Source organism: Octodon degus, unplaced genomic scaffold, assembly GCF_000260255.1.
Source record: "Octodon degus isolate 3935 unplaced genomic scaffold, OctDeg1.0 scaffold00060, whole genome shotgun sequence".
Classification (NCBI taxonomy): domain Eukaryota; kingdom Metazoa; phylum Chordata; class Mammalia; order Rodentia; family Octodontidae; genus Octodon; species Octodon degus.
In genome coordinates this window covers 1191563-1200104 of record NW_004524636.1, presented here as the reverse complement: position 1 = coordinate 1200104, position 8542 = coordinate 1191563, and the positions used below count along the sequence as shown (strand labels likewise).

The 8542-nt window shown below is 41.8% G+C and overlaps 1 protein-coding gene and 1 pseudogene across 2 annotated transcripts in view; one reads left to right on the top strand and one right to left on the bottom strand.

Annotated features, from left to right (window-relative positions):
- Window positions 1-2022, top strand: part of LOC101564466 — an 11480-nt pseudogene extending 9458 nt beyond the window's left edge.
- The window catches only part of Ptpra (protein tyrosine phosphatase, receptor type A), a 217590-nt gene that overhangs the window by 186946 nt on the left and 22102 nt on the right, over window positions 1-8542 (bottom strand). The gene's annotated exons all lie outside the window — the stretch shown is intronic.

Here is an 8542-nt window from a genome sequence, read left to right as displayed (position 1 = left end):
AAGTACAGTTTCAACAAATAATACACTGCATATATTCTTCTTAGTGGTTAATTGCCGTACAAGATGCGGACTTGTAATCCTATTTACAAACACCATTAGAACAAATCATTCTATCCATTAAGAGAATGCAACTATATATCTATCCCAACCACTTTGAATACACAGGTACAAAATGGACATTAATAGGTATACCCCATTTTTTCTAAGTTCCATTATTGAATATTATAGGTGTGTAAACTCAGCAATATCTCGTGATTTTTAAAAACTATCTATCTATCTATCTATCTATCTACCTACCTACCTACCTACCTACCTATCTACCTACCTGGTACAGGGTCTGACTACACAGCTCGGACATGTAGTGATCCTTCTGTGTTAGCCTCCCTAGAGCTGGGATTACAAGTGTGAGCCAACATACTCAGCCTTGGTGGCTGGCTCTGCGTGGGGCCCACGTGGCATGCAGTACCAGGAACCCCTCCACCAAGATAACATTTTTTTAAATTAAATTAAATTTATTTATTTATCTTTGGCAGAACTGAGGATTGAACTCAGGCCCTTGCTCTTGCTAGGGAAACGCTTATTCCACTGAGCCATCTCCCTGCCCCCCCCCCCAAGATAACATCTTAACCAAGGGATAAACTGAAATAATCTATAATGGAACAAATTGATGTGTGCCTCTTGATATAATGCAGCAAGAACATAAAATCACGTCTATGGTATTTCTGCAAAAAATGTAAAACCTACCTGGCAAGCACAAAGTCCTGAGTTCAATTCCCAGTACCAGAAAAAAAAAAGTATAATCTAAATCTATTCATGAGGAGGGCTGGCCACATAGCTCAGCAGACTACAGCACCTGCTTAGGCAGAGTGCAAGGGCCAAGGTTCGATCCCTGGAACCACAAACTGTGCCTGCCCCGCCCCCAGGGCAAGCTGAGACAGTGATTGAGACTGGGCATGGTGGCTAGAGCCTGTAATCACAGCACTTGGGATGCTGAAACACAGAAGGATCACTACGAGTCTGATCCACCTACCAAGACCCTGTACTAAATACATTTTAAAAAAAAAATCCATTCATGAGGAAATATCAGACTAACTCAGACAGGGAAAATTTCTGCAGAGAAATTGACCCACTGATATTCTTCAAAAATACCAAGATCATTGAAAATAAAACACTAAGGAACTATTACAGTTTGAGACTGAAGAGTCACGATGACTAAATGCAAGACATGATTCTGAATGGTCCCTAAATCAGAAATAAAAGTAGGGAAGTAAAAGGTGTTTTTTGTTCTTGTTTTCTGGAGGTGGGTTTTGTGTTTTGGTTTTTGGTTTTGCTACAAAGGACACAATTGAGAGATCAGCGAAATCAGTGAGGTCTGTGGATCAGATGCATTTTACCAACATTTATTTCCTGATTTTAAAGAAAGTATTGTGGATATATACATAAGTCCCTTTGTTTTTAGGAAATGTATCCTTTACCTCTGGAAAATGCCCCCATTACCTCTAAGTAAATTATCTCTAAATAAATAAATCTGAACTTCTTTCATAAATATTTCAGAAACCCCAGTCACTGAGCCACCGCCGAGGACTCAGCTGCCTCCTTGAGCCCCCTGCTTCCTGGCGATACGCCTTCTCCCGCAGCCACATTCCGCAGGCCGTTTCCACCAAGGAAAAGGAATCGTATGGTACTGCTATCCAGAACCTTCACTCTTTCTACCCCTTTGCTGATGCAAGTAAGTGTGATGACCTGCTTCCTGCTGGCACTGAAGATTATATCTATATAAGAATCCAACAGAGAAAAAGCAGGAAGACCCTCACCACCGTCCAAGGGATCGCTGATGATTACGATAAAAAGAAACTGGTGAAGGCGTTTAAGAAGAAATTTGCCTGCAATGATACTGTCATCGAGCATCCAGAATATGGAGAAGTAATCCAGCTCCAGGGTGACAAGCACAAGAACATATGCCAGTTCCTGGTAGAGATCGGACTGGCCAAGGACAATTAACTGAAGGTTCACGGGCTTTAAGTGCTTGTGGCTCACTGAGGCTTACGTGAGGATTTCCTTGCAGTGAGTAGAGTGCCCCTTCAGTCCCTTGTCACGAGGTTTAAAAACCTCACAGCTTGCATAATGTAACTATTGGGGTCTGCTTTCACTTGGACTCATGTGACTCCTTCATGCAATAAACTGAAAAGAGCCATGCCATCTAGTCTGGAAGCCCCTCATTTGATCGAAGCTCACACTCTGGGCCGCGGGCAGCGTGTGGCTGGAACTACAGTCCCGTGGTGTTTCAGCAGAGCCCCAAGGCCTCAGGCAGCTGTGTCTGGCCAGGAGCTCCCCTGCGCGGTTCCTGCCCCTAGGAGAAGGTGCCCACCTGAGCAGCCGCAGGGACCCAGGAGAGCGCGGGTTGAGGGGGCAGCATAGCTGTGCCACTAGAGGGACCTCTGGTAGCCAAGAGCCCTGGAGTCTAGCCTGACCAGGTGACAGAGCTGGGTCACCCTCCCTCCAGTGAGGTGGTAACCTGCCCAGCTGGCTGCCCAGGTCATTGGACCAGGCGGCCTACCTAAGGGACGCCACGCCCTGGACAAGAGCGCACCTAGGAGCAGTTAAACTTCTGACAAAGGAATACGGACCCGAGCTGGCTGCGGAGCTCACAGCCCTCTCAGCAGCTGCCCCACACCACAGGAAGTCACAAACGGGGTTTGGTTTTCTTTCTCCTTTCTGGTTTGATGTTGTGTAATGTATTTAAGCCCTTATTTAAATAAAACTTGTTTTCAGAAAAAAAAATAAAAATAAATATTTCAGAAAAATGTGTAGATGGATACAGTGAGGTAAGAAAATTATAAAATGGTAATAACTGTGGAATCTAAGAGAAGGGTATAGTAAGCCAAATAGCAAATGAATAATAACAGTTTCCAAAGGACAGAATGTGTACAAGTCAGATTCTTTAACCATGATGCCACTTATCCATAACTATATTATAAAAATATAAATAGGCTGGACATGGTGGTGCACACCTGTTATCCCAGCACTTCGGAGGCTGAGACAAGAGGATCACTACAAGCTGGAGGCCAGCCTAGGCTACAGTGAGTTGAAGGCCAGCCTCAACTACATAGTGAAATCTTGTCTCAAATCTTGTCATATATTTCAGTCTTAAAAATATAATTGAAAGACTCCATATTTGAAAATTAAGACACTTATATTAAGAGATAGTCACAAATAAAAGAAAAAAACCACAAAAGAATTAGAAAACAGTCTGAATTATTACTGGAAAAAAATCTAGCCAAAATATCAGTAACTTGACTCTATCAGTGATAAGATAAAAAAAAAAAAAAAAAGGTATCATACACAATGACCATGTTGTGTTCCATGTTAAAAACTGATTAATGAAAGGTGTTGTCAGAGGCTGGGAGAGAAACAGGGATTGCCTATTTAATGGGTAGATGTTTGAGATGATGAAGTTCTGGAAACTGATGATGCTAATGACAGCACAACAATGTGACTATACAATGAGATGCACACTTTAGAAATGACATGTACAGGGGCCAGGGAGATGGCTCCATAGAATAAGCGCTTGCCTGGCAAGTGCAAGGGCCTGAGTTCAATCCCCAGTTCCGCAAAAAAAAAAAAAAAAAAAAAGGTATGTATGTATATTTTGTTTTTCAGGATTTTTTTTTTTTCTTTTTGCTGAACAGGGAACCGAACTCGCACCTTGCACTTCCAAGGCAGGACTTAGCTCACTGAGCTATCTCTCAAGCTGTTTTATTTTTTGAGACGGTCTCACTATGTAGTTTAGGCTGTTCTTGAATTTATTAGGTAGCCTTGGCTGGCCCCAAATTCATAGTGATTCTCCTGCTTCAACTTCTTAAGTGATGGGATTACAAACGTGGGCCACCATGCTTAGCTAAAATGGAATATTTTAAGATGGAATAGTTAACCAAGTAGAAATGATAAAATGACGAACTTAAAAAAATAGAATAAATCCAGGTATGGTAGCACATGCATGTAATAGTAACACTCGGAAAGCTGAGGCAGGAAGATTGCTGTGAGTTCAAGGCCAGCCTATAATACATAGTATACCTTGCTTCACAAACAAACCTGTTTTGAAACTGTCTCATTGCTATTTGTTTCTCAATAAAATTAATTAAAAAATTAAAAACAAACAAACCAAAAAGAGAACAGCATTTTCTCATTAAAAAATTGGTTAATGGGGGCTGGCCAGATAACTCAGCAGATTAAAGCACCTGCTTAGACACAGCAGCTGGGAGTTTGATCTCTGGCATGCCGTGCTAGTCCCCCAGGGCACACTGAGTGATTGAAACTGGGTGTGGAGGCATGCTCCCCTGTAAGCCCAGTGCTTGGGAAGCTGAACACAGGCAGATCACTACAAGTCCAATCTACGTAGTGAGACCTGAAACCCTGTAGAACCTTACTAAAAAAAAAAAAAAAAATTGTTAATGGATATGACAGATCTCAAATGCAAAAAAGTTCCTGATGATTTCCTTTCTTCAGAGGTAGGTCTTTTGGAGTATAATTGGACAGTTGGGGTGCTACAGTCATTAGTGGATTCTTTTGATGAGTTTATGATTCAATGTGCTGGAGTTGGAAGGACATGACCCAGGAAACTATATTCTTCCCAGCCTTTCTGTCTTTTGGTTTCCTGGCTGCCACACCCTTTCACCATGTTTTTGCCTTGGAGCCTGCCAACCATAGACTGAATCCACTAAAAACCATGAGCCAAAATAAACCTCTCTTACTTTCAGGTGTGGATGTTGGGTAGAATGTCCTATTGGCAAAAAAGGTAATACAGAAAATTAGTGCCAGGTTGGTCACTGCTGTGACTACACCTGACTATGCAGTTTAGAAGTCTCCAGAATTGATTTATACAAGGTGTTTAGAAAAGTTTGGAGATGCCAGCTAGAGAAGCCTTAGAATACTATAAGGCAAATGTCATATGTGATTCTGGTTGGATCAGAAGGCCTGAATGCTGATAGGAATGCCAACAATAAAGGCTAGACTCATGAGGTTTCACTTGGGACCTTATCAGAAACTAGACTTAGAGACCATGTCTGTTCCACTCTGTGATATAATCTATCTTTTTGTCCATCCTGTAAGACTTTGTATGAGTCTGAATTTAAAGGTGGTAGATTAACTGATCAGTCTTAGGAAATTTCAAGGCACTCCAACATTCAGGCTGTGGCACAGGTACTGTGGGGTGCATTTAGCTAGATCACTAGTGAGAAGGAGGTGCAAGAAGCAGAACTGAATGAAAAGTTTGCAGTTTTGCCACAAAGAAAACATGAAAAGTTGTGGCAAAGGGCAACATAGTTGCTAAAAAGATTATCATTAGAAAGAGGCCAAGTATCTTGTACAGGGACAAGAAGAAAGATGCCATGATGGCATCTCAGAAGTCGAAAAGACCTCACCCATCACAGACTCGAGTGCAAAACTAAATCTTTTATTTGACAAGTGAGTTCTCAAAACATGTTCATTCAGCTCTACATAGGGAAGTGTATTACAGTTTATATCTAAAATGTCTCTCAAAGTCTCATGCATTCACAGGTAAGGATTTTTGGAGGTGACTAGATCATAGGTGATATCACTGGATTAGTCCACTGATGGGTTTATAGGGGGATATGATGGTGGGAGGTGAAGCCTGGTGAGAAGTGGTGGATCACGGTGGATCACTGTGGATCACTGTGCAAGGAAGGATATATCTTTCTTTTTCTCTTGACTGCTCTCCTGCCTCCTGCCTGCCATGCCATGTGTTCTTTCTTTTCTGCCAGGCCACCATGCTTTGGAGCCAGTTGACTACGGACTGAAACCTCTACAAACTGTAAGCTAATGTAAACCTCACCTCTTCTTTAACTTTTGCGTGTCAAGTATTTTGTCCCAGCAACAAGAAAGTAAGATAAAGTGCATTCCCAAGTTCAGCCATCTAGGCAGTCAGGCTACTATGGAAAAGGGTCCAAGGGGTGGGGGGGGGGGCTGGCTACTACTCAAAGTGGCAGCTCACTTTGATATCATCCATATGATGCTGGTTTGTTTAGGCATGCAGAATAAAAGTTATGGGGTTTCAGAGACTTCCACCTAGACTTCAGAAGGCCAAATAAAAACATAACAAGAAGCTCTGACAGAGAGCTCAATGATAGTGAGAGCAAAAGTGGAGATCCCAGGAAGCTGGAGATGCCAGGAATATAGAATATCTGCTGAGAAAAGCCACAAGCAGTGAAGAAAGTCAGCTCAAGCTAGAGTCCATGTGGCTTACAAACAGCAAAGCCATAGGGGTGGGACTACTCAAGCCCTTTGGAGTTAACCACAACCTGCCCTGAGTACTAGGTACTGGGTTCAATTTTTGCTCTGCTAGGTTTTGGTCTTGGCTTGGTCTGATAGGCAGATTCCTATTTCTCTCTTTGGAGACAGAAATATTCATGCTTTCCCACTGTATGTTGGAAGTACTTAACTTCCTTTTGACTTTTATAAGGATCCACCTTAACAGTGAGTGGATGAGACTTTGGACTTGGACTTTTCAATAATGCTGGAACTATTAAGACTTTGGTGACAGAAATGTACTAAATGCATTTTGCATAATGAGACGAACATAAACCTTTTGACCAGAGGTGGAATATTATGGTTTAGATTTAAAATGCTCCTCTCAAATTCAAGTCTTCAAACTTGGGGCTTTTGGAAGGTTAGCATTGTGTGAGAGCTATACTAATTAGTGGATTAATCCACTGATAAGTTCACGGTTGAATGTGCTCTTACAAGGTAGAGCCTGGTTAGATGGAGGTCACTAGGGGTGTGACCTAGAAGGGTGTATCCTTGTCCTTGGCTCCTTCTTGTTCTTTGCTTCATGGCCACCATGGTGTGAACAAATTTCCTTCACCTGTTCCATCACAGTTATTTGCAACACAAAACAAAGAGAAGTTATCTCCTCTGTTAGTTTAATGTTAAAAACAAAAACTTGCCATACCAAAAAGTGGTTCTTTATGTTACCATTGGTAAAGTCAAGTCTTAGGATCAACAATTTGAATATCAAACCATTAGCCTGAGCAGTTAATATCTAATAGTTTTCTTTAAATACTACTTTTCTGGACGTAGTGACACATGCTTATAATCCCACCTGCTCAGGAGGTTGAGGCAGAAGGTTCACAAACTTAAGGACAGCACCTAAGCAATTTAGCAAGACTGTCTCAGAGAGGATATAGCTCAGTAGTGAAGCTCCAGTGGGCACAATGCCTCTTAATGCAATCAAAAGGTTTACTAAAGCTTTCTAGAGTTAATTCATTTACAAAGACTTGTCCTGTTGGACTCAACAATAGGAAATTACATTGCCTTGAAATTAGGGCCTTGTGTGGTACCATACACTTGCAATCCCAGCTGCTCAGGAGACTAAAGCAGGCAAGATTACAAATTCAAACCTAGCCTGGGTAACTTAGTAAAACTGTTTCAAGCAAAAGGCTGGAGAAAGGGGCCAGGGAGATGGCTCAGTGGAATAAGCGCTTCCCTGGCAAGAGCAAGGGCCTGAGTTCAATCCCTGGTTCCGCCAAAAAAAAAAAAAAGCTGGAGATATAGCTCAGTGGCATAGGTGCCTGCCGGGCAAGTGCAAGGTTCTGAGTTCAATCTCCAATGAAAAAAAAAAAAAAAAAAAAGGTGCAACTGAACCAGACACTAATACCTGTCAAAAAACTGCAGATGAATGGACAGGGGAGACAGCTCAATGGTCTAGGTGCCTGCATGGCAAGCGCAAGGACCTGGGTTAGATCCCTGGTACCATATACCATGCTGGCCCTGCACCAAACTGGGTTTGGTGGCACATGCCTATAATCCCAGTGCTGGAAAGACTGAGACAAGAGGATCACTAAAAGTCCAAGATGTGTAGTGAAACCCTGTACTAAATAAGTTTTTAAAAAAAAGAACAGAAATTGGAGATGAAAATGTAAAGATAACTGAGGATCAGGCAATGAAAAGAAAGGGCCTGCAACTGATGCTCTAAATGATGGCCAACGACAGGAAGCCAGTGACTTGTTCACAGATGCCAGCAAGCTGGATCCTTGTTTAGCCTTTCTGTATGTCAAGACAGCCAGCCAGTGTCTTCATCAAAATGCAGAAGCTAAATGCTGCCACTCAAGACTGTGACAGGAGTGAGAGATATATGGAACTCTGTAAAATCTGCAAACTTTGTGAAATTTCAAAATAAAACATTAAAAAATAAAAAAAAAATTAAAAAAAAAAAAAAAAAAGACTGTGACAGATGGGGTTGGGGGGATAGCTCAGTAGAATAAGCACTGGCAAGCGGAGGGGCCTGAGTTCATTCCCACCATTAAAATAAATCTTGATTAGGCCAAATGTATAAGCAGCAAGGGAAAGCACACAAACTTCCAGGCCACTGTGAAGAAGCAGCTCATGATGTTGCCCTTACCCATAAACTAAATTACGGTGAGAATACAAGTGCAGTGCTGAAAGTTCAGTCAAGGGCCTAGAAAATTGCTGAACATTGGAGAAAGTATGAGCAATAACATGAAGCAAAAAAAAAAAAAAAAAAAAA